The sequence below is a fragment of the Ranitomeya imitator genome, chromosome 2, assembly GCF_032444005.1.
Source record: "Ranitomeya imitator isolate aRanImi1 chromosome 2, aRanImi1.pri, whole genome shotgun sequence".
In the NCBI taxonomy this organism is placed as follows: Eukaryota; Metazoa; Chordata; class Amphibia; order Anura; family Dendrobatidae; genus Ranitomeya; species Ranitomeya imitator.
Genome location: NC_091283.1, coordinates 177,725,192 through 177,751,020, shown reverse-complemented (window position 1 = coordinate 177,751,020; position 25,829 = coordinate 177,725,192). Strand labels below are relative to the sequence as shown.

The window sequence follows — 25,829 nt, the reverse complement described above, 5'->3', positions numbered from 1 at the left end:
GAGTAGAGAAGGAGGTCTTGAGAGGATCGGGGGTTGCATGTAGGTAGGTACCGGGAGACCATGTCACAGATGTATGGAGGAGACAGGTTGTGGATGGCTTTGTAGGTCATTGTGAGGGTTTTGAACTGGAGTCTCTGGGCAATAGGAAGCCAGTGAAGGGCTTGACATAGGGGAAAGGCTGGGGAATAGCGGGGATACAGGTAGATTAGTCGGGCAGCAGAGTGTAGGATGGATTGGAGTGGTGCCAGAGTGCTAGAGGGGAGGCCAGAGAGTAGGAGGTTGCAGTTGTCGAGCTGGGAGATGATAAGGGCATGCATTAGCGTTTTTGCGGTGTTGCGGTCAAGGAAAGCACGGATCCGGGAAATATTTTTGAGTTTGAGATGGCAGGAGGCGGCAAGGGCTTGGATATGTGGCTTGAAGGAGAGGGCAGAGTCGAGGATCACCCCGAGGCACCGGGCGTGTGGGACTGGGGAAAGTGAGCAGCCATTGACATTGATGGATAGGTCTGGTGGACGGGTAGAGTGAGATGGGGGAAAGATGATGAATTCTGTTTTGTCCATGTTCAGTTGTAGAAAGCGAGCAGAAAAGAAGGCCGAGATAGCAGACAGACAGTGCGAGATTTTGGTAAGTGAGGAGGTGAGGTCAGGTCCGGATAGGTAGATCTGCGTGTCATCAGCGTAGAGATGGTACTGCATACCGTGGGATTCTATGAGCTGTCCCAGGCCGAAAGTGTAGATGGAGAAGAGTAGGGGTCCTAGAACAGAGTCTTGAGGAACACCGACAGACAAGGGGCGAAGTGAGGAGGTGGTGTGTGGGAGGGAGACACTGAATGTTCGGTCTGTCACATATGACGAGATCCAGGAAAGGGCCAAGTCTGTGATGCCAAGAGATGAGAGGATCTGTAGCAGAAGGGAGTGGTCCACAGTGTCAAAGGCAGAAGACAGGTCCAGGAGAAGGAGGACAGTAGTGTCGCTTGCTATTGGCAGTTAGTAGGTAATTGGTGACTTTAGTTAGGGCAGTTAAGTCATGTCTATCATCGAGCAGCGCTGTAAAGTATGTGCCCCCCAAGGAATAGCGCCTCACTGTGTGTTCCCATCTACGTAAAGTGATAATCCCATTATCTGACTGCAGACATGGCGTCCGCACAATAAACCGGTGATGAAGAAATAATCCAGCGCCACCACGCACAGAAATGTCAGCCCAGGACAGACATTATCCGTGGGCATTGCCCGGCTGTCAGTGCCCGCTGGGACCCTGTGACTCCAGGACACAGCGTGCTGACTGAGCAATGAAGCCCCGACTCTGCTCGTCTTTATGTTACCGGCACATTAATATGAATCGTGGTGGAAATGTATGTATGCATGCAAATGAATTCACACGTTTATGTATGTATGGAAATGTATTAATCATCATTTCTGTATGTCTAGAGCAGGTGTCAAGCTCCACAAGAGACGTCGCCCTACATCCCCATCACACAGGATTACAGGTGGGCTTGTGATAAATATTCCCATCTGAGAAAAGCTGCAGGTGGACTATAAGTACCAGAACACTGCGCTTTAGGCCTTTTTAAATGGATTCTAACGATATATGTCATATCCCCTTTATAGAGGCTGGGTCGGGGGTGTAACTATAGGGGGTGCAGTCGCACCCAGACCCTCGAGACAAGGGGGCCCAAAAGGTAACTTTGGCCCCATGAGAAGACCGATACTTGTTTTTTGCTCCCCTTCTTCCCAGAGCCATAACTTCTTTATTTTTCCGGTCAATATGGCCATATGAGGGCTTGATTTTTGTGGGATGAGTTGTACTTTTTAACAACACCATTGGTTTTACAAATCGTGTACTGGAAAATGGGAAAAACATTCAAAGTACGGTGAAATTGCAAAAAAAAGTGCAATTTCACAGGGTGTTTTTTTTTTGCCATGATCACTTAATGCTAAAACTGACCTGCCATTATGATTCTCCAGGTCATTACAAGTTCATAGAAATGACAGAAAAAAGACTGGTGCATCCAAACTAGTGTGAATAGGTGCATACCAGGAGCAGCTACCTCCATATACAATATACAAGAAAAGGTTGCACTCTCTCGTGCCAAAGCATTGTCTAATATGAAATACATGAAATCTGAATAGCAAAATGGCTTTTGAACATTAGGAAAAATATTTGAGAGACGCTTTGCACAGGATTTGGCCAAATAGTGTGAGCCCATCAACCATCGTCAAGGTGGTCTCATTAAAAACTGATGGGTCCCTGACCTTCCTGTCCAAATGTGAACACTTACCGAAGGCTAATGTCTGTATGCCTGGGTGAATGTGGACACCTCTGTCAGCAAAGCCTACATATGGGTTGGCCAGAACCAAGTGTGATTAGATGTAATTAAAAAACACATGGTGATGGGAGGAGTGCGCAGTCAGTAAGCTAACATAGAAATGACAGAAAAACAACTGGCACATCCAAACTAGTGTGAATAGGTGCATACCAGGAGCAGCTACCTCCATATACAATATACAAGAAAATGTAGGCTTTGCTGACTGAGGTGTCCACATTCACCCAGGCATACAGACATTAGCCTTCAGTAAGTGTTCACATTTGGACAGGGAGGTCAGGGACCCATCAGTTTTTAATGAGACTACCCTGACGATGGTTGATGGGCTCACACTATTTGGCCAAATCCTGTGTAAAGCGTCTCTCAAATATTTTTCCTAATGTTCAAAAGCCATTTTGCTATTTATATTTCATGTATTTCATATTAGACAATGCTTTGGCACGATAGAGTGCAACCTTTTCTTGTATATTACAAGTTCATAGACACCAAACATGTCTAGGTTCTCTTTTATTTAAGTGGTGAAAAAAAAAATCCAAACTTTGGTTAAGAGAAAGAAAAATGGCGTCATTATCCGAGACCCGTAGCGTCTACATTTTTCGTGATCTTGAGTTGGGTGAGGGCTTATTTTTTACGCACCGAGCTGACGTTTTTATTGCTACCATTTTAGTGTAGATACAGTCTTTTGATCGCCTGTTATTGCATTTTATTGCAATGTAACGGTGACCAAAAAACGCCGTTTAGCGATCAGGTTAATTCTTTTTTTATATTTATAGATTGGGTTGTTCTGAACCCGTCGATACCAAATATGTGTATGTTTGATTTTTTTGTTTGTTTTCTTTTGAATGGGGCGAAAGGGGGGCGATTTGAACTTTTATATTTTTTAAGTATTGTAAAAAACATTTTTTTTTTACCTTTGGCATGCTTCAATAGTCTTCATGGGAGACTGGAAGCTGCCTTAATCTGATCGGCTCTGCTACATACAGGCGATCTGATCATCACCTGTATGTAGCAGAGCCGATCAGATTAAGGCTCATAGCAATTCGGCTATGACAACCATAGAGGTCTGCTGAAGACCTCTGGTTGTCATGCCAACTCATCGGTGACCCGCAATCACTTGACGGGGTCACCGATGGGCGGGATTTCCGGCGCGCTTCCCGTAAGCACGAGTTAAATGCTGCTGTCAGATATTGACAGCGGCATTTAACGGGTTAACAGACGCGGGTGGTTCGAAATTCCACCCGCGGATGTCAGAAGCACATGTCAGAAGCACATGTCAGCTGTGCAAAACAGCTGACATGTGCCGGGAAGATGTGGGCTCAGCCCCGGAGCCGACATCAAAGGGAGGGAGTCCAACGTAGGCATACTATTGCACCCAATGTCGGAAAGGAGTTAAAGACTTGTAACACTTGGGGGCCCTGTTGGAGATTTTGCAATGAGCCCTGGAGCCTCATGTTGCGGCACTGGCTGAGGTGCTTTATTTGCAGACCCTACAAGCTTGATAGGGCTTTATAAAGAAATTGGATCTATTGTAGAATGGCTTCTCGATGAATTTGGCCGGCAGTCTAACATGCTTAGGGACTCACAATATTTCCCCCACAGATGATGTCGGGGAAGATAAGGATCTGTCATATCTAATTTCAGAGCCCGATCCTTTTGTTATCTAAGCTTTAAGCCACCACCAGAGGAGTCTTGACAGCGTGAGTGCTCCTGAGTATGAGAGTCGGGTGAGATCTCTGTTGGCTGAACCATCGTTTGGCTAACCAATAGTCCAATATTTACCATGACTGTCCCTCCAAATTCAGCTCTCCTGGAATGTGAAAGGGTGGGGTTTACTTAAATTCTGGCTCAAAGTGGGTTTTTAGTGACCCTGGGTGAAATTGGGAATGTTACCTGGTGAGTTTAGAAATGGGACTCAAACGTCCAACAGTAGAAGGATGTTTATGGGGCAGGGATGTAAGAGAGTGGGTCTGGAAGGCATGGGGGGCTTTTAACTAACCAGTGTGCCTTGGCCGGTGTATACAGAAAAAGAGCAGCAAGCCCTACTGGTTAAAGGAAACCCTAACTATGGATACGCAGCAGGGCTTTGGCATTGGTGGGCTTTGGTGGACTTACCATCCCAATATGGGCCCTAACGATACGTTGAGAGGGTCAGTGGATTATGTTAGTGTCCACACAGCTGAGCTTCCCTTCACATTCAGCTTGGCGAGGGTTAACAGGCGATCTCTTCTTTTTTTGTGAATATTTTCATCCTAACATAGGTACATTCAGAGCCGAGCCACGAAGTACGGGGCTCAATTAGAACACATTCACTTCTGACTGCCTATTTATAACAGCCGAGTGAGACTTTTTCCACAGTTAATTAACACGGTGTTCTCGAGTGAAATATCATCGCAAGCCAAGGAATAACACTTTTGATGTGTAAATTCCAGGCGAGGGGACGGTCAAAAGTGACCTGAATACATTTTATTAGCCTATAATAAGGCAAGTTGTGGCGCTTCACGGAGATATTAGCATTTTTTTTTTCTCAGAATAAAAAAAAAATAAAATGTTTGCTTAAGTTTGAGAATTAAATTAGATCTGGGCGCAAGGGAAAGGAAAAGAATTGCCCCCCAAAAAAGTATTTCTATATGAGATGGATTAATCCAAACGCTGATGTGATCTCATTCGGCAGTAAAAAAAAAAAAAGAAAAGCATAAATTGCGCGGCTGGGGAAGATGGGGATGTTCAGGGGACATGTGATTCGCAGAGAAGAATACAATGCTATCTCCGTCCTAGGCTTTGATTAGACATTTGTCCACGCCAACAATAACACTATCACAAAGGGAGATGAAAGGAGGGGAAAATTAGAAGCTGACGTTCTGTCGCTTTGTCTAGGGACACAGCGGAATTTAGTGGTATACGGATATAGACAATGGGGGGGTACGGGACGGATTTGCACAGCGATTGATGAACTGTCAAATAAACATCAGGTCGTTGATCGGAGAAGAAGGTAAAGCTGGTCATATATGGTGAAAGGTCACATCAACACACGCCTTTTAGATCATAATCCTCCAGCCCAGCAGGGCTCCTATTCATTTACATGAGCGCAAGGAAATTTCTCATCATGTTCAGTGATAAAATGCAAAGATCTGATTCCTAAGATAACCCAAAAGTCAAGAGACTGCACAATTCTCCCTTCCCATGACTTTGATTAGGGTTGATGTACTAGTATGACCCCAGTACCTAGCGGCCACTAGCAATATAAAGTCAGGGGTCACTTGTAAGGCTTCAATGGGACTGTGAGGCATCCTCTTTAAATAGTAAGGATATATTGATACTTGTTGGACAAAGTGATATTTCCCCCATCAGGAATGGCGAAAGTCCCCAGCAACAGTTCAAGTGATTTTTACTCACTTGGAGGTAACGTGCTTGATGACTACCAAATATCTTCAAGAGTCAACAGACTTTGAACACACATAGAAAGTTGGCTTATAGCAGCAAGCTGAAAATGACAATATTTAGATTGTATTTGAGACAAATTGCCGGCAAACACCTCAGCAGCTCTTCCTTCTTACTAATGTAGCGTAGGACCCCACCGAGCTGGTCACACCCCTCATCTCACGATCATCTTTCTTGGCAGGGGTACTCTTCAGTAGCTCTTATATGGGAAAAGTACACATTTGCTTCCATTCAATCATTAACCGCAACACTATTCCTCACGCACAGCTCACTTTCTGGCTGTCTTTGAGGTAGCAATTCACACTCGGGCTTCAGACACCTCTTGTTTGGCAAACTTCAGAAATAAGCCTCTATGCTCACCTCTGCTGTTTCTAGCCTTTGCTATTTTGGCAGCTAATATTGCAAACCATTCGCTAATCCACATTCCTGCTAGTATATGCCACGAAAGCGGGCATGATATGCACAAGGTTTTTGGAATAATTCTTGCACAATCCTCAGAACAACGTAAAATATTGATCTATATATGACCAACTTTTGGAAAGCCGGCTTAGTTTTCTTAGTCCTGGTGGGCAAGTGGCCCGATGGTTTACACTCTTAGTATCCCATTGGATACAATCAGCAAGCAACTGGATCATTGAACCTGTATGGGGCTCAAAAGCACCTCTTCTAATATAAGAGGGAGCCCTGAATCAGAGTTTGGAGCCAAGGTGCTTCAAGGTAGTAAACTCTGTACCAGGATTCTCTTATCTGAAACAGCACCACTCCTGCACATTGGACTGTGTTTCATATTGCGATAATGCTACCTAGCCTCATTCACTTCAATGATGCTGAGCTGCAGTGCCAAAAATAGCCATAGGACAAAAGAGGTGCTGTTTTGAGGGAAAAAATCCCCCCAAAACACAGTCACCAGGTCAAAAGTGGCCAGTATTTGCTCTAATGTTATTCCATCTGCTCCCCTGAGTGATAATTTTTTTTCCATCCAAATCCGCTTTACAGATCTAGACCCACAGATTACGATGGGAGCAGCTGACCATTTAACTTGTGGTGGATAGTTGAGCAAATTTTTAAAAATTTGGTTCCGATTACGATCTGCGGCGAATATTGTTTGCAGAATATTGGGAGTAGAAGTAATCGAATATGTTCGGAGCTGACCATCAGAGGATTCTGGCAGCGGCTTATCCCCCCTATCCACATAGCTGCATACTCTCAGGGGCGCATGTAGTGAGGTGTCTACAGCAATCTACATTATGTATACAGGCAGGGACTGGGCCTTGGTTTCTGGAGCAGGTAATTAATTCAGCAGACACATCAGCGGTACTGTCAATAATCTCTGACCCAGGGAAGGAGATGCCGTCTGCTGAAGGTTTATCCGGGATCATAATATCTTGTGCAAACTCAGCCGCTTTTATAGAGATTCACAAGTGATCACGATTCCTACACATGGAAACAAGGAGCTGCGGATATCTCGAGTCAACAAATTATCTTCCTGATCCGCCGGCAATGAGTTTATTTAGGATGCTCCTGTAATCCATATAAGCGGAAGGTTATTTCTGCGATTTTTCCGATACCAGGGAAGGGGTATACACAATATGGATTTGGAAAGCAGCTGATTGCTGGAGAAGGGCTGAGCAATGACAGAGGACATAAATATAGGGTGTCCCTACCCGAGTCTTCTTTATTCATGGGTGGCATCATCGTCCATGTATAAATATGATAGCAGGATGGATTTAGGTGATGAGGTTTTCAGGGTCACAAAATACAAGACCATGATTAATTCTTTGTGGTAAGACGTCATATGCCTTGGTCGGGGAAAGAAAGTACCGAACCCTACCCATGCTCCTTAAGTAGTGTTGGGCTGTATGTTCGCTGGGCTGACAAATCTTTCTCGACTCCCCCATACACATGTATACTTGACTCAACTGAGCGTTCCTCTGTTTTCAATGGTCGAGAGAAGAGTTGAGCAAAAAAGATTTGCAGGACCAGCTTCCATCGATATTGGCATTCATTCCAGACCTGCAAATCTTTTTTGCTCAACTCTACTCTCGTCTCGACCATTGGAAAAAGAGGAACGCTCAGTTGAGTCAAGCATCCATGTGTATGGGGGAGTCGGGAGAGATTTGGTTCCTCAAAACTTTGTCCTCTAGTGGAGAGGAAAATAAGCAGCTGGCAGACACCTGTGGTGGTGGCTTATCTCCATACCAAAGCAAAAGGATCGGGCTTGGCAAAATCGGTATGCCTGTGCCATCTGTTTTGGGAGAATTTGGAGGCCTCCGTACACATCAGATGTACAGCCACTCCCACTGAAATTACTGGTTCAGCAAGCTTAAAGGGAACCTGTCACCTGAATTTGGCGGGACTGGTTTTTTCTCTGTCCTCCGTAGTACACGCCTGCGCAATGCAAGATTGCCTTACACAGGCGTGTACTACCGAGGACAGAGAATGAACTTCAATCCAATATTGCAGCCAGCATGCAGCCAGCGGGTAAGGAAAGGGTGAATCAAACACCTGAAAACTCCGCCCATATGACCCAAAACCAGTCCCGCCAAATTCAGGTGACAGGTTCCCTTTAATCTAATATTTGTGGCCATAAGGCATCCATTGAATGCAGGACCCTGCACAATAAAAGCACACGGGCAGTTCACTCTAGGACCTGGCAGACTAGGGGGCCACTTCCACCTCCCAAAGCCGCTTCTGTCCCAAACACATTTTAGGACTGCAAAGGGCCCATATTCTGTTATTTGTCAGGTGCCCTCTTCTGTTTTGTCCACCGCTGCCTGTCAATATCTCCTATTACAGCAGATATACATCATTGGGGTCGTAACTCTCAGAGAACCAAAACAAAGAACTCTTGCTTTCAGAGGACTTTTGTCTGGATCTTGTATTACATGGTTGTCCTTTCATTTGTTTCCATGTCATGTCACATTTCTATTGAAGTTTTCCGATGCAGCCAGGTACATCATGCTTGTCTTCTCTACAGGGAGTTTCTCTCAAGTTGGGGTCTCTTGAAGAGTTCCCATATCTTCAAGGAGTCCTCCTGAAACTTTCTAGAAACCTTCTAGTGTTTTCTAAAGGTTCTTTCCGTGAAGGCGCCTTGAAGGAGATATGGAATGGGTGTGGTCTCCAAAAGGGGGCATTCCATAGGTGCACATTTTGCACTGTTTTCAGTCCCCCTCCCAGTTGAGTTTGCTTAAAATTTTTTGCAAGTTTGAGTTAAAGCGTTATCCTTACGAGGAAACCTCTTTAAGAAAAAGACTGTTGATCTTGTATCTATTAGGGTATGTGCACACGTTGCGGATTTGGCTGAGGATCTGCAGTGGAATGGCCACTGCACAGCAGTTTTCCATGTGGTTTACAGTACCATGTAAAGCTGTGGAAAACCAAATCCGCAGTGCCCATGATGCGGACACGCTGCGGTTTATTTTCCATAGCATGTCAATTCTTTGTGCGGATTCCACAGTGTTTTACTTCTGCTCCTCAATAGGAATCTGCAGGTGTAAAACCGCAGGTGAAATCCGCACAAAAAACCGCAGTAAATCCGTGGTTATTCCGCAGGTAAAACGCACTGCGTTTTACCTGCGGATTTTTCAAAAATCCACACACGAATCCGCAATGTGGGCATATAGCCTCAGAGGTCATGGAAATGTGGAAGCATAGGTAGTAGAAGGACACCATGATCACCATTAAGTTTTTTTTTTCCCCCATGGTGTCCCTAGATGTGGCCATTGGACATAGACCCTACCTTGAGAAACGTTGGAGAACCTGAATCCTATGGGATAGTTGAGCCTTTCTAAAGCAAGGCAGGTGACCTGTGTCCTTACACAATTGGTAGTTGTGGAGGATTGACCACTTTAGTACATATTTATGGAGCACTGGGCAGATAAGTATGAATATGTTTCTGCTGTTTGCTGATGGACTCCAGGCATAGATGGGTCCAAACAATGTTCCTTTGGGGGTCTGTAAGAACACCGGTGTCCTCAAATGTATTTTTTAGTCACCAACAGTCAAGTTCTGCAATTCCTGTGTATATACAAGGACTACATTGCAAGTAACGATTCCTGGCACGTTCCTTTTGTTATGTGTTTAACCATGGAGATTTCAAAGTAAAAACTATTAGCAGAAACTAGGGGTAAACATCCACAAATCCTGCTCATGTCAGCATATCCTGCCAACATCTGAGCAAACTTCTAGTGGAAACTCATGAATATGGGCTGGTATAATCCAGTTCTACTCTTTTCATATCCTACGTGTGAGGCTCAAGATAGGAAATCAGGGAGACCATGTAGAAAGCATTGACAGTAGGGTGGCAACTGAGATGTTGGGTTCTTCATGGTAGGAACTAGGAAGATTTCACATTGCAAATTCGGGACCCCTGGATTTTCAATGGCAGTTTCTAGGTAGGTGAGTGATACAGGAAGGAGAAAAATTTAATTAGTGTAATACAATGTGCCATCTAAACACTTGCTGCAGTTGAGTGGTCCAAGCTTGGAGACCATTTGCGGTTTGTATGCTCAATCTGTGAGTCGAAATAAAGGTTGCTCATCTATTGTTCGAATGTGGCACCTTCTCGGTTGACATGTAGGGATGAGTAGAAGGTTCCCACAGTGCATTCCATCAATGTACAAGTAGGCAATGGGGGTTTCTTGCCAGCATAAAAATGAACATGTCTCTTGTGACTTATAATGGTATGGCTTTGTAAGGGGTTGCAGTATGCCTTAAATACGTCCTGATTGTGCATATCTTAGGCTGTATATAATGTTATGTTCCTAATGCTGCTAAATGTACTGCTGTATATATTTATGTAGGGAAAGTGGAGTACTCAGTTCAGCCACTAGAGGGGGCATGTTAGAATACTATAGATTTAGGAACCAGTTAAATTAGGAGGGGTCTGCTGTGGGTAAGAAAGAGAATTTCCTGTTTTCAAGTGAGTCGAGGCAGGGAGCCCAGGCCAGTCAGGAGGGCCAGGGTACCCAGGCAGAACAGTGGGCCACGCAAAGTTAAGAAGCTAAGAGCCCAGCCGTCCAGGGTCTCCAGTTGCCAGAAGCTACAGGAGAAGGCTACAGCAGAAGTGCAGCAGAATAAGTGAGCAGGTCACTCCAAGATGTGGCAGCTTTCTACATGGGCAGATGCCCTCATGTCTCGTGCAAAATGGACAAGGGAACTCCTGAACGTAGTGAAGCTGAACAGGGAGGATAGTGCAGTACCGGTCGAGACGATACGACTCGGGTACCAACTGAAGGACATAGGGAAGAGCACAGGGAAAGCGAAGGATGTGAACTGTTCAGAACTCTGTGTTGATGCTGTTACTGCTGTGGACGTGCTGCGATTGAAAACAAGTAAAGTTCTATATTTAAAGTTGGAATTGGACTCTGTCTATTTATGTGCCAGATCAAAGGAAGGAGTGTCTCTGTTTCTAAGGGAGGCCTTGGAGAATCAGGCAAGTGAGACAGTGGGACTATATATATGTGATGCGGGTGGCCAGGGCACGCTAAAGCAGACACCTATGTGGGCCATGACCACGGCCCTGGCTGACGCTCACACTTGGCATAGTTGGCAGGATGCCACAGCCTTGCAAAGCGGGGATGCCGTGAAGAAAGAAGATGCTGATTTTTTTAAAAGTGACTAATGTATGGGACGTGACTCAAATTCTGGATGTGACTGATCCTTTATTTGTGACCAAGATGGCGGTCTTAAAGATGGTGGAGAATGGCGCCAAAGAGGAGAATTGTGACAGTGATCTAGGGCTTCGTGGGCGTGCCGACCTAGAGATGGCTCGGAAATCTGTCAGGCAACATCCCCCCGTCCGCCCATGGTGGGTGCGCCAGAGAAGGAAAATGCCTTGGACTCTACCACCGAATGCTGTGAAATGGGTGGAGCGGCTGGAATTGACCCTACCGTGGAACCCCATGTGCAGCTGCGCACGTCATCACGTGCCAGAGGAGGTTGGCGATCTGGAAGAATGTGAGCCAGAAGAAGAAGTTGCCCCAGAAGAGCCTGTTACTGAGGAAGAAGAGACCCACCCTGGTGGCTAATGGGAGTCGCTGACAAATTTTGGACTGACCGATTCCCCGTACTTACCGAGGAGCGGAGTTGGCGGCTGCTGGAGCTGGAACATCGTCATCCGGAACTGGAAAGGACCGATGAGCCGGAAGGAGAGTCTGCCCCGGAGGAGGCCATGCCAGAAATGGAGGAGCCTGCTCTGAAGTACGCAGCTGTCATGGCAGAGGGATATGGCTGTCGCGGAGCAGTTGTGGCCGGGAGGCTGGAGCGGCAAGAGCAGGATGACGGGCAGATGGTGGTGAGTGAACCTCGGTCTCAAGTCCTGGTCACGTGGTCCCGCTCATTGCAGTGAGGAATATGCGCATATTCCTCACTGTAATGAGCGGGACCACGTGACCGCTCACACAGCACAGGCTGCAGCCACTGAGAGGAGACATCGCTGGAGCTGGGTGTCGGTGAGTATTTCCTGGCAAGCGGGGGGGGGGGGTATTTGTCAGATCACTGTGTGCGCTCTGATCGCTAAGCACACTGTGTTTCTGGATTGCCTTCATAACACCTGTCATTAGCAAACATAACAGTACAAGGAGCCTAACTAATGATTCTCAATAGAGGGAAAGAAAAAGTTCTGACATCATTTTTTTTTTTTTTCTGCTCTGTGTTCACTTTTTTTTTTTCCCCTAGACATTTGGGTGATTCTGGACACAGGTGTGGACATGGATATTCAGGGTCTGTGCTCTTCAATGGATAATCTCGTTATAAATGTACAAAAAATTCAAGATACTATTGATCAGAAATCTATGTTAGAACCAAGAATTCCTATTCCTGATTTGATTTTTGGAGATAGAACTAAGTTTCTAAGTTTCAAAAATAATTGTAAGCTATTTCTGGCCTTGAAACCTCATTCTTCTGGTAATCCTATTCAACAGGTTTTGATTATTATTTCTTTTTTGCGCGGCGACCCTCAAGACTGGGCATTTTCTCTTGCGCCAGGAGACCCTGCATTGAGTAGTGTCGATGCGTTTTTCCTGGCGCTCGGATTGCTGTACGATGAGCCTAATTCAGTGGATCAGGCTGAGAAAAATTTGCTGGCTTTGTGCCAGGGTCAGGATGATATAGAAGTATATTGTCAGAAATTTAGGAAATGGTCAGTACTCACTCAGTGGAATGAATCTGCGCTGGCAGCTTTGTTCAGAAAGGGTCTCTCTGAGGCTCTTAAGGATGTCATGGTGGGATTTCCTATGCCTGCTGGTTTGAATGAGTCTTTGTCTTTGGCCATTCAGATCGGTCGACGCTTGCGCGAGCGTAAATCTGTGCACCATTTGGCGGTACTGCCTGAGGTTAAACCTGAGCCTATGCAGTGCGATAGGACTATGACTAGAGTTGAACGGCAGGAATACAGACGTCTGAATGGTCTGTGTTTCTACTGTGGTGATTCCACTCATGCTATTTCTGATTGTCCTAAGCGCACTAAGCGGTCCGCTAGGTCTGCCGTCATTGGTACTGTACAGTCCAAATTCCTTCTGTCCATTACCTTGATATGCTCTTTGTCGTCGTTTTCTGTCATGGCGTTTGTGGATTCGGGCGCTGCCCTGAATCTGATGGATTTGGATTATGCTAAACGTTGTGGGTTTTTCTTGGAGCCTTTGCGGTGTCCTATTCCATTGAGAGGAATTGATGCTACACCTTTGGCCAAGAATAAACCTCAATACTGGGCCCAGCTGACCATGTGCATGGCTCCTGCACATCAGGAAGTTATTCGCTTTCTGGTGTTGCATAATCTGCATGATGTGGTCGTGTTGGGGTTGCCATGGCTACAAACCCATAATCCAGTATTGGATTGGAATTCCATGTCGGTATCCAGCTGGGGTTGTCAGGGGGTACATGGTGATGTTCCATTTTTGTCGATTTCGTCATCCACCCCTTCTGAGGTCCCAGAGTTCTTGTCTGATTATCAGGATGTATTTGAAGAGCCCAAGTCCGATGCTCTACCTCCGCATAGGGATTGTGATTGTGCTATCAATTTGATTCCTGGTAGTAAATTCCCTAAAGGTCGATTATTTAATTTATCCGTGCCCGAACACGCCGCTATGCGCAGTTATGTGAAGGAATCCCTGGAGAAGGGACATATTCGCCCATCGTCATCACCACTGGGAGCAGGGTTCTTCTTTGTAGCCAAGAAGGATGGTTCGCTGAGACCGTGTATTGATTACCGCCTTCTTAATAAGATCACTGTTAAATTTCAGTATCCCTTGCCATTGTTATCTGACTTGTTTGCTCGGATTAAGGGGGCTAGTTAGTTCACTAAGATAGATCTTCGTGGTGCGTATAATCTGGTGAGAATCAGGCAAGGAGATGAATGGAAAACTGCATTCAATACGCCCGAGGGTCATTTTGAGTATCTAGTGATGCCGTTCGGACTTGCCAATGCTCCATCTGTGTTTCAGTCTTTTATGCATGACATCTTCCGTGAGTATCTGGATAAATTCCTGATTGTTTACTTGGATGACATTTTGATCTTCTCAGATGATTGGGAGTCTCATGTGAAGCAGGTCAGAATGGTTTTTCAGGTCCTGCGTGCTAACTCTTTGTTTGTGAAGGGATCAAAGTGTCTCTTCGGTGTGCAGAAAGTTTCATTTTTGGGGTTCATCTTTACCCCTTCTACTATCGAGATGGATCCAGTTAAGGTCCAAGCCATCCAGGATTGGATTCAGCCGACATCTCTGAAAAGTCTGCAAAAGTTCCTGGGCTTTGCTAATTTTTATCGTCGCTTCATCTGTAATTTTTCTAGCATTGCCAAACCATTGACCGATTTGACCAAGAAGGGTGCTGATTTGGTTAATTGGTCTTCTGCTGCTGTGGAAGCTTTTCAGGAGTTGAAGCGTCGTTTTTGTTCTGCCCCTGTGTTGTGTCAGCCAGATGTTTCTCTTCCGTTCCAGGTCGAGGTTGATGCTTCTGAGATTGGAGCAGGGGCGGTTTTCTCACAGAGAGGTTCTGATTGCTCAGTGATGAAACCATGTGCTTTCTTTTCCAGGAAGTTTTCGCCCGCTGAGCGTAATTATGATGTGGGCAATCGAGAGTTGCTGGCCATGAAGTGGGCATTCGAGGAGTGGCGTCATTGGCTTGAAGGAGCTAAGCATCGCGTGGTGGTATTGACTGATCATAAGAACTTGACTTATCTCGAGTCTGCCAAGCGCTTGAATCCTAGACAGGCCCGTTGGTCGTTATTTTTTGCCCGCTTCGACTTTGTGATTTCGTACCTTCCGGGCTCTAAAAATGTGAAGGCGGATGCTCTGTCTAGGAGTTTTGTGCCCGACTCTCCGGGTTTATCTGAGCCAGTGGGTATCCTCAAGGAAGGAGTCATTGTGTCTGCCATCTCCCCTGATTTGCGGCGGGTGCTGCAAAAATTTCAGGCGAATAAACCTGATCGTTGTCCAGCAGAGAAACTGTTCGTCCCTGATAGGTGGACTAATAAACTTATCTCTGAACTTCATTGTTTGGTGTTGGCTGGTCATCCTGGAATCTTTGGTACCAGAGAGTTAGTGGCTAGATCCTTCTGGTGGCCATCTCTGTCACGGGATGTACGTACTTTTGTGCAGTCCTGTGGGATTTGTGCTAGGGCTAAGCCCTGCTGTTCTCGTGCCAGTGGGTTGCTTTTGCCCTTGCCGGTCCCAAAGAGGCCTTGGACACATATTTCGATGGATTTCATTTCTGACCTTCCCGTTTCTCAAAAGATGTCAGTCATTTGGGTGGTCTGTGATCGCTTTTCTAAAATGGTCCATCTGGTGCCCTTGGCTAAATTGCCTTCCTCCTCTGATTTGGTACCTTTGTTCTTTCAGCATGTGGTTCGGTTGCATGGCATTCCTGAGAATATTGTTTCTGACAGAGGTTCCCAGTTTGTTTCAAGGTTTTGGCGAGCCTTTTGTGGTAGGATGGGCATTGACCTATCCTTTTCCTCGGCTTTCCATCCTCAGACTAATGGCCAGACCGAACGAACCAATCAGACCTTGGAAACATATCTGAGATGTTTTGTTTCTGCAGACCAGGATGATTGGGTGTCCTTTTTGCCGTTGGCTGAGTTCGCCCTTAATAATCGGGCCAGCTCGGCTACCTTGGTTTCTCCATTTTTTTGCAATTCTGGGTTCCATCCTCGTTTCTCTTCAGGACAGGTTGAGTCTTCGGACTGTCCTGGTGTGGATTCTGTGGTGGATAGGTTGCAGCAGATCTGGACTCAGGTAGTGGACAATTTGATCTTGTCCCAGGAGAAAGCTCAACTTTTCGCTAATCGCAGACGCCGTGTGGGTCCCCGACTTCGTGTTGGGGATCTGGTTTGGTTATCTTCTCGTCATATTCCTATGAAGGTTTCCTCTCCTAAATTTAAACCTCGTTTTATTGGTCCGTATAGGATTTCTGAGGTTCTCAATCCTGTGTCTTTTCGTTTGACCCTCCCAGACTCCTTTTCCATACATAATGTATTCCATAGGTCGTTGTTGCGGAGATACGTGGCACCTATGGTTCCATCTGTTGAGCCTCCTGCCCCGGTTTTGGTGGAGGAGGAATTGGAGTATATTGTGGAGAAGATTTTGGATTCTCGTGTTTCTAGACGGAAACTCCAGTATCTGGTTAAATGGAAGGGTTATGCTCAGGAAGATAATTCCTGGGTTTTTGCCTCTGATGTTCATGCTTCCGATCTTGTTCGTGCCTTTCATGCGGCTCATCCTGGTCGGCCTGGGGGCTCTGGTGAGGGTTCGGTGACCCCTCCTCAAGGGGGGGGTACTGTTGTGAATTCTGTGGCTGAATTCACTCCTGTGGTCACAAGTGGTACTGCAGCTTCTGAGCTTCCTCCCTCAGGTGTTCTGGTGAGCTCGTTAACTGCTTCATTACTTAACTCCGCCTGATGCTGCTATCCTTGCTCCTTGTCAATGTTTCAGTGTTGGATCTGAGCTTCTCCTGCTGCTCTGTATAGCTAAGTGCTTTTTGCTTTTTTGTTGCTTTTTTTCTGTCCAGCTTGTCTTTTGTTTTGCTGGAAGCTCTGAGACGCAAAGGGTGTACCGCCGTGCCGTTAGTTCGGCACGGTGGGTTTTTTTTGCCCCCTTTGCGTGGTTTTGCTTTAGGGTTTTTTGTAGACTGCAAAGTTCGCTTTACTGTCCTCGCTCTGTCCTAGAATATCGGGCCCCACTTTGCTGAATCTATTTCATCCCTACGTTTTGTCTTTTCATCTTACTCACAGTCATTATATGTGGGGGGCTGCCTTTTCCTTTGGGGAATTTCTCTGGGGCAAGTCAGGCCTATTTTTCTATCTTCAGGCTAGCTAGTTTCTTAGGCTGTGCCGAGTTGCCTAGGTAGTTGTTAGGCGCAATCCACAGCCGCTTTTAGTTGTGTTTAGGATAGGATCAGGTGTGCAGTCTACAGAGTTTCCACATCTCAGAGCTCGTTCTTGTATTTTTGGGTATTTGTCAGATCACTGTGTGCGCTCTGATCGCTAAGCACACTGTGTTTCTGGATTGCCTTCATAACACCTGTCATTAGCAAACATAACAGGGCGCACAGGGGATGGGAGGCAGGAGGGGACGCACAAACTTTATTTTTGAGGGGAAAGAAAAAAAAAGATTATTCATTCCTTCTCTCCAGCGAACGCTGCTGGGAAGAAGGGATGAATTCCGGCTTCGGCACGACACGCGGGAGGGACAGCGCTTACAGTAGCGCTGTCTCCTGCACGGCACACAGACTGCACACGGACAGCATCCGTGTGCGGTACGTGTTTTACATGGACCCATTGACTTTAATGGGTCGGTGTGATCTGTGCGTTCCCACAAACACTGACATGTCTCCGTGTTTTTCAAACGGACACACGGTCCGTGAAAACACGCTGACATGTGCAGAGACACATTGATTTTAATGTGTCTACGTGAGTCAGTGTCTCCGGTACGTGAGGAAACTGTCACCTCACGTACTGGAGCCACTGACGTGTGAAACCGGCCTAAGGGAGGCCTCGGAGAACCAGGCAAGTGAGACAGTGGGACTGTATATATGTGATGCGGGTGGCCAGGGCGCACTAAAGCAGACACTTATGCGGGCCATAACTACGGCCCTGGCTGACGCTCATAGCTTAACGATCTCCTATGATCACATTGCAAGGAGACAGGGTGCCTAGATCTGGCTCCAATTTCAGCAATTAAAGGCTGGTGCTATCTGTATATTACAGTCAGCACCTGATGATTTTGGTGCAAGCTCAACTCCTAAGCCCGCTACATGCACCCACATCCAAAATCCACTGTACATAATGGCAGATATCAGAAAGGGGTTAAACTTTACCAATTTAAACCAGACAACCCCCCAAAAGGGTTGTCCAGGCCTTAGCTATTTACAGTTTGTAGTGGTTGTTCTAGACACTGCAGCTCAACTAAGCTGAAGTTTCCGAAAACTGCTACTGCACACTATATGGCGCTGTGCTGTTCTGGCTCCATACACTGTCTCTTTCCGGTTGGCTTGGGACCTAGTAACAGGTGATAGGCTATGTTCTCAATATCAGATCAGTGGAGTCTGACACCTAAGAATAGGTGATCTATATGTCCATCTTTAAAACCCCTTTAAAGAGGACCTGTCACCATGTCACATGGCTAGTTTTGGCTCCTACCTTATTCCCACTGTTCCTGAGTATTCAGTTGTTTGTTTGTTTTTTAAATCTGTGATACGGATGCAGAGATATTTGCCTTTTAGCTACTGCTAACTTGTATGGTATTTACCAAAGAGGCGTTGCTCACGGGATCCTCTGGGGTATGTCTTATGAGCACTTCACCCTTGTTAAGAACCATAAAACTTAGTAATATATAAGAAGGCACATATCTCGGGAACCATATTGCAGATCTAAAAAAAAAAGATGAATACTCAGGGGAACCAAGGGAGTAAAATAGTAGATGACCACTTTTGATCTGGTGACAGGTCCATGACAGGTCCACTTTAGCCTCCGATCGCAGCTGCTGGCTAATGCTGTCTTCTGACAGCGTGGGAACCGCGGCTCTTTGACCAGCAGGGATGGTTTCACCGCTGATAAGTAGCAGTGTTTGCTGCGTTGTCATGCACATGACAGAGTGGCATACACTGTATTGTCGGGCCCCCCATTCAAGTGATTGAGGTTCGGGTCCGCTTCTCAGTGTCTCTGCTGGATGACAGGCTGTATGGACGCATCATGCAACCATGCAGCCGGCCATCTAGAGGTAGCAGAGCTGACTGTATGGTCCGGCTGTCCTTGACTTTTCTGCAGCAAATACGCCGCAAAAAAAGCCAACCTGCGTATTTGCAGAATTTTTTTACCATCCATTCATGTCAATGGGTGAAAAACGCTGAAAGAAGTGAAATGCTGTATGTTAAAAAAAAACTCTGCAAAGCACAAAATCCTGATGACAAACAAAAAAAGTGTGTGCATGAGATTTCTGAAATCTCATAGGCTTTGCTGGTAGTGTAAAAAGCAGCTGAAAATTTGCATTAAAAACGCAGCAAAACGCCCAGTGTGAACATACCCTAATAAGAAGAAAGTTTCAAAATGGTAAGTTGTGCTATACATAAAAGCTAAAAAAAAGTCCCTTAAAAGTGCGACTTCCCACACCTCTCTTCCTATCCGATCTTCATTAGGATCTACATTGGGTAATCTGGCATCACATATTTCACCTACAAAAATACCTAATGTTATCGGATGCAAGCTTCTTACAAAGAGTCATTTGAAAGTGCAGGTTATTAGCCGAGTCTGATCTTATGAGGGAGATGATGCAATTAATGTTTAAGCTTACACTACACATTAGCACGTATGGGAGCAATAGAAATCGGCAATATTAAATTTAATGGACTTGGTAATTTGCAGGCTGCCCCTCTTGGTATTCTCCGGGTACCCCCAGGTAGAGGGAAGAATAACAATCGGAATACATAAACAATTTCCAGACCAGCAGGGATTTCATGTACAAATAAGACTTATTAAGGCTGTAGGATTGATGGATTATGTATGGCGCATTCAGCAACATTTATAGATTAACAGACAATTGTTAGAGCGCCGGCGCCCCGGTAAGAATTTATTAGAATGGAAGGATTTTGCAGGTGCATTATTCTGCCTGACTAAAGCAGCCTCCTGATGGGTCACCATCATATCTTGCGTAGGTTACCTGTTACATGATGACAGTCCTTGGCAATTATAAAGGATTATCATACATCAGACATCACTTAATGAAAAGATGGGTGGCTATGTGTTCAATTGGCTGATGGCAATCTCTCCCAACTCCCCCAAGCACATTAACACTTATCTTGACCGTTTCTTCATGTGTTTTCTATGGGGAGAGGGGAGAAAGCCGCTGCCAGATATTGTGTCGGATGTCTGTCTCCCCGAAGAACAAAAGGATCAGGCTTTTACTTGCATGAGCCCCAACCTTCTCTACCCCATAATCATCTGTTGGGACACTCCTATACATATCCATCTTTCGGCTTTTTCCCTTTTTTTTTTCATTTTGCTCTGCATCACTCCATTGCAGAGATATTCACATTTGTTATTTCTGGAGCTCAGTATGTGAAATCTCTGCTTTCCAGTCCAACTGGGTATTTCTTTAGAGTTTTCGCAGGGGGCGTGCACGTTGACCAGTCCCTCTAAGACACTGCCAATCATAGCTCGGTAGGTGGTCTACCAGTCTCAAGCACTGCAGAGCTGTGATTGGCAGCGTCTGGGAGGAAGGTGTGAATGTGCACGCCCTCAGAGGAAACTCTGAAGAAACGTCCTATTGGGCTACAAGCAGAGATTTCACATACTGCGCTCCAGAAGAAACAAATGTAAATATCTCTTCAATGGAGCGACTCGGTGAAAAAAAAGAGAGTCAGAATCAGGGGAGCTCAGGGATTTTCACAAGAAATTTAGCAAACTTTTTGTTTAGCAGGTGACAGCACAACTTTAACCATTTAAAGAAGCTCAGCTTGTATTGGGTCAAATCTCATAAACAGAATTAAAAATAAATACAAGCCTTCGTAGTGGAAACAAAATATGACTCCTGTGAAGGAGAAGGAAAAAACTAAAGTGCAAACACTAAAAATCACCCTGTTGTTTGGGGTTAATCTAATGTATATGGGGTCCTTTAGCTTGGACTTGGGTGCAGTATTCTTTATTATGTCTAAATCTAGTTCCTGACATAATGTCTGCTATATTTGTGAAGGAAGCAATAACGTGAACAATACCGAATGCTAGAAGGCTGGGACTATTATTCTGCCCAATGTATAAGCCCTAGTATAGGGTAAGGGTGTTTGAAGTAGCTTTGTAATCTATTTTGGAGATCTGATTAACGGGCTGAATGTATTTGAAATGCATTTATCATTCCAGGTGGCTTTTTAAAATAAGCTGTTTGTGTGTACATTGTGACTAACAATATTTCTGGCCATTATATGACTTGTATCCTGCATTTTTCACCAGTTTCCCCCTGCAGGCTCTTTCTCTGATTATCAGTTGTCTCTGAGCTGGTGAGTACAGACAAGCGGCTATGGTGTCTCCCATTCACTGCATACACAGACATGAGGGATTCTTGCTCTCCTGTATCTATGTATGGGTTCTGATTATATATTCATGTACTGATGGTGAATCTAGTGTTGTATTCCTGTACTGATTGCTGATGGTTTTGGTGTTGTATTCATGTACTGAACCTGTATTAATGTACAGATGGTGGATTTCGTGATGTGTTCCTGTAGAGATTTTGTTTTTGATTCTGTATTCATGTACTGATAATGGTTCTTGTGATGTATTCATGTACTGATGGTGGTTTTGATGCTGTATTCATGTGCTTGTGGTGGTTGTGGTGATGAATTCCTGTTGTAATGATGGTCCTGTTGTTGCATTCATGTACAGTGGGGCAAAAAAGTATTTAGTCAGTCAGCAATAGTGCAAGTTCCACCACTTAAAAAGATGAGAGGCGTCTGTAATTTATATCATAGGTAGACCTCAACTATGGGAGACAAACTGAGAAAAAAAAATCCAGAAAATCACATTGTCTGTTTTTTTAACATTTTATTTGCATATTATGGTGGAAAATAAGTATTTGGTCAGAAACAAAATTTCATCTCAATACTTTGTAATATATCCTTTGTTGGCAATGACAGAGGTCAAATGTTTTCTGTAAGTCTTCACAAGGTTGCCACACACTGTTGTTGGTATGTTGGCCCATTCCTCCATGCAGATCTCCTCTAGAACAGTGATGTTTTTGGCTTTTCGCTTGGCAACACGGACTTTCAACTCCCTCCAAAGGTTTTCTATAGGGTTGAGATCTGGAGACTGGCTAGGCCACTCCAGGACCTTGAAATGCTTCTTACGAAGCCACTCCTTTGTTGCCCTGGCGGTGTGCTTTGGATCATTGTCATGTTGAAAGACCCAGCCACGTTTCATCTTCAATGCCCTTGCTGATGGAAGGAGGTTTGCACTCAAAATCTCACGATACATGGCCCCATTCATTCTTTCATGTACCCGGATCAGTCGTCCTGGCCCCTTTGCAGAGAAACAGCCCCAAAGCATGATGTTTCTACCACCATGCTTTACAGTAGGTATGGTGTTTGATGGATGCAACTCAGTATTCTTTTTCCTACAAACACGACAAGTTAAGTTTCTACCAAACAGTTCCAGTTTGGTTTCATCAGACCATAGGTAATTCTCCCAAAACTCCTCTGGATCATCCAAATGCTCTCTAGCAAACTTCAGACGGGCTCGGACATGTACTGGCTTAAGCAGTGGGACACATCTGGCACTTCAGGATCTGAGTCCATGGTGGCGTAGTGTGTTACTTATGGTAGGCCTTGTTACATTGGTCCCAGCTCTCTGCAGTTCATTCACTAGGTCCCCCCGCGTGGTTTTGGGATTTTTGCTCACCATTCTTGTGATCATTCTGACCCCACGGGGTGGGATTTTGCGTGGAGCCCCAGATCGAGGGAGATTATCAGTGGTCTTGTATGTCTTCCATTTTCTAATTATTGCTCCCACTGTTGATTTCTTCACTCCAAGCTGGTTGGCTATTGCAGATTCAGTCTTCCCAGCCTGGTGCAGGGCTACAATTTTGTTTCTGGTGTCCTTTGACAGCTCTTTGGTCTTCACCATAGTGGAGTTTGGAGTCAAACTGTTTGAGCGTGTGCACAGGTGTCTTTTTATACTGATAACAAGTTTAAACAGGTGCCATTACTACAGGTAATGAGTGGAGGAAAGAGGAGACTCTTAAAGAAGAAGTTACAGGTCTGTGAGAGCCAGAAATCTTGATTGTTTGTTTCTGACCAAATACTTATTTTCCACCATAATATGCAAATAAATTGTTAAAAAAACAGACAATGTGATATTCTGGATTTTTTTTTCTCAGTTTGTCTCCCATAGTTGAGGTCTACCTATGATGTAAATTACAGACGCCTCTCATCTTTTTAAGTGGTGGAACTTGCACTATTGCTGACTGACTAAATACTTTTTTGCCCCACTGTACTACTAATGGTTCTGTGTTATGATCAGGTGGCCTTGGAGCAGCATGAAAACTTTCTCTGGAGTAGGTGGTAACTATACGGACCGCAAACCCTGATCTTAACACCGCAACTAGAAGTAGCCGTGGGATGTACCTAACAAACCTAGACACCTCGACACAGCCGGAGAACTAAATACCCCTAAAGATGGAAATAGGAAAACTATCTTGCCTCAGAGTAGACCCCCAAAGGATAGGCAGCCCCCCACAAATAATGACTGTGAGTTGGAGAGGAAAAGACACACGCAGGCAGAAAACAGGCTTAGCAAAAGGAGGCCACTTCTAGCTAAATAGAAAAGGACAGGACAGGATACTAAGCGGTCAGCATAAAAATACTACAAAAATATCCACAGCAGAAAATACAAAACTCCACCACCTAACTAAAGATGTGGAGAGTATAACTGCAACTCCAGAGAATCCAACCAGACTGAGAAAAACAACTGACACAGTCCAAGCTGGACAAATAGAAACAAAAGATCAGCACTGAAAATAAGCACACAGCAAGTGTGCTTCAGAAAAAGAAACAGACACTTATCTTTGGTGAACTGACAGCTAAGCAGGCAGAGATCCAATACTTCCAAAGAAACATTGACAACTGGCAAGGGCTAATGAATCCTGCACACTTAAATATCCCAGTCAGAACAGCAATTAGCAGATACACCTGGCCAGGACTGTGACTCAGAGACAACTGCATTCCCACCTATCACCACTGGAGGGAACCCAAGAGCAGAATCCACAACAGTTCTGTTAATTTATTTATGCACTGATATTAGTTCTGGTGATGTACTTGTGTACTGATTGTGGTTTGGGTTCTGATCATTGACTGATATAGTTATTGTGATTTGTATTTATCTGCTGATAGTTCTGGTCATATACTGATGGTGGTTTTGGTACTGTATTCATGTACTGAAGGTGGTTCTGATGCTATACTCCTGTGCTGACGATTGAATCTGATGATATATTCATGTACTGATCGTGGTAATTGTGCTGTATTCCTGTACTGACAGTGGTTCTAGTGCTGTATTCCTGTACTGATGATTGTTCTGCTGTTATATTAACGGAATCATGAGAATTCTGATGCTATATTCTTGAAGTGGTAGTGGTTCTGGTGATGTATTCCTATAGTGAAGATGTTCTGATGCTGTATTCATGTACTGTATTCAAGGTTCTGGGTAAGTATTTATGTTCTGATGATGTATTTGTGTACTGATGGTGACTATGTACCAAATTCATTTATTGATGATGGTTCTGGTGCTGTATCCCTGCACCATTGGTGGTTCTGGCAATGTATTCCTGTACAAATGATGGTTCTGGTGCTGTATATATCTACTAATTGTGATACTGGTTCTGTAGTCATGTAGTGATGGTTCTTCCTTCATGGGTGGAGTTTGTTGGAGCTGGCCAGTGCTCAGCAAATGTGAGCTGTACCTGGGAGAAAGTAATAGCCTCTTGTGTTCATAGTCTCTGTTAGAAGCTGAGAGGGAGCTGACTATAATGTCTTCTGTGAGACTGCATTGACATATATGACCCTGCTAGATTAACTGTTTATTTTCTGTTATATTTTTGTGCCCGGAAGTGTCTGTTTTGTTTTGAATCCCTTGGAGTTTTATGAAAGCAATAAAGTTGCACATGTTTGGACCAAACTGCATTGCTTGAGTGAACACTACCTACCTCTGATCAGGAATCCCTAAATGTGGCATTGCAGCATATAGTATAAGCTATCAGATGATCGCAGGTTCAAGTCCTCTAGGGGTATTAAGGGTACTAAATAAAAATGAATAAACAGCTTAAAAGCAATGACAAAATTGTGCTTATACACTGCAGAATTTTGTTGCACTGTGGGGAGGGGTGCCAATTCAGTTTTTGCCTCCGGCTGCAGGAAAGCTAGGAGGGGACCTCAAGTGTGTGTGTGTTAATTTAGGCTTTTGATCAGTGATCTGTATTTGTGTTTTTTTCAGTGTTGTGATCAAGGGGTCCTATCTTTATTTCAATGCCTTGGGTTGTTGATGTGCTACTTTATACATTTCTTCTATAAATCTTTAAAAGTTGGCATGTATGCAAAAGTGCCATATATGCTGCACAATTTGCACCCTAGATCCATCTACCTCTTTCCCTACAAAACTTAATTTTGAGAAACCAAACAAATCCTAAGTTTCAACTGCGGCACTTCTGCTTTACGGGATTCTGACCGGAAATTTTACATTTAGGAAATTAAAAAATATATATGAAAAGTAACTGACAGGCAGGATGGTACTGCTGTGTATGCAGCAGTGAAGTGACGGAGCTTCTCCCCGAGTGTCTACATTATTGATAGCTGTGAATGATTTCATATTTAATCGGAAGACTATTAATTACACTGCGGAGGAACCGCATATTCCCGACTTGTCTCGCCAGCTCAATTATTTAGTGATGTACCATATTTTAACAGAATGCCAGCAACGACATTAACACAACCATTCTCCCATTAAATACCATTTGTCATATTATGGGAGAGAAAAAAAAATGACAAAAGAAAAATGTGATTTATTTTGCAGATATAAAATTAAATGTTGAAGATCTAGTACCGC

General features: G+C 44.6%; 1 long non-coding RNA gene across 1 annotated transcript; it reads left to right on the top strand.

The window, feature by feature from the left end:
* The first annotated feature begins 420 nt into the window (after positions 1-420).
* Positions 421-25,829, top strand: LOC138667288 (uncharacterized). Its single transcript, XR_011318688.1, has 3 exons — positions 421-1,351; positions 1,433-1,486; positions 25,797-25,829. It is a non-coding gene; the product is annotated as an uncharacterized lncRNA (long non-coding RNA).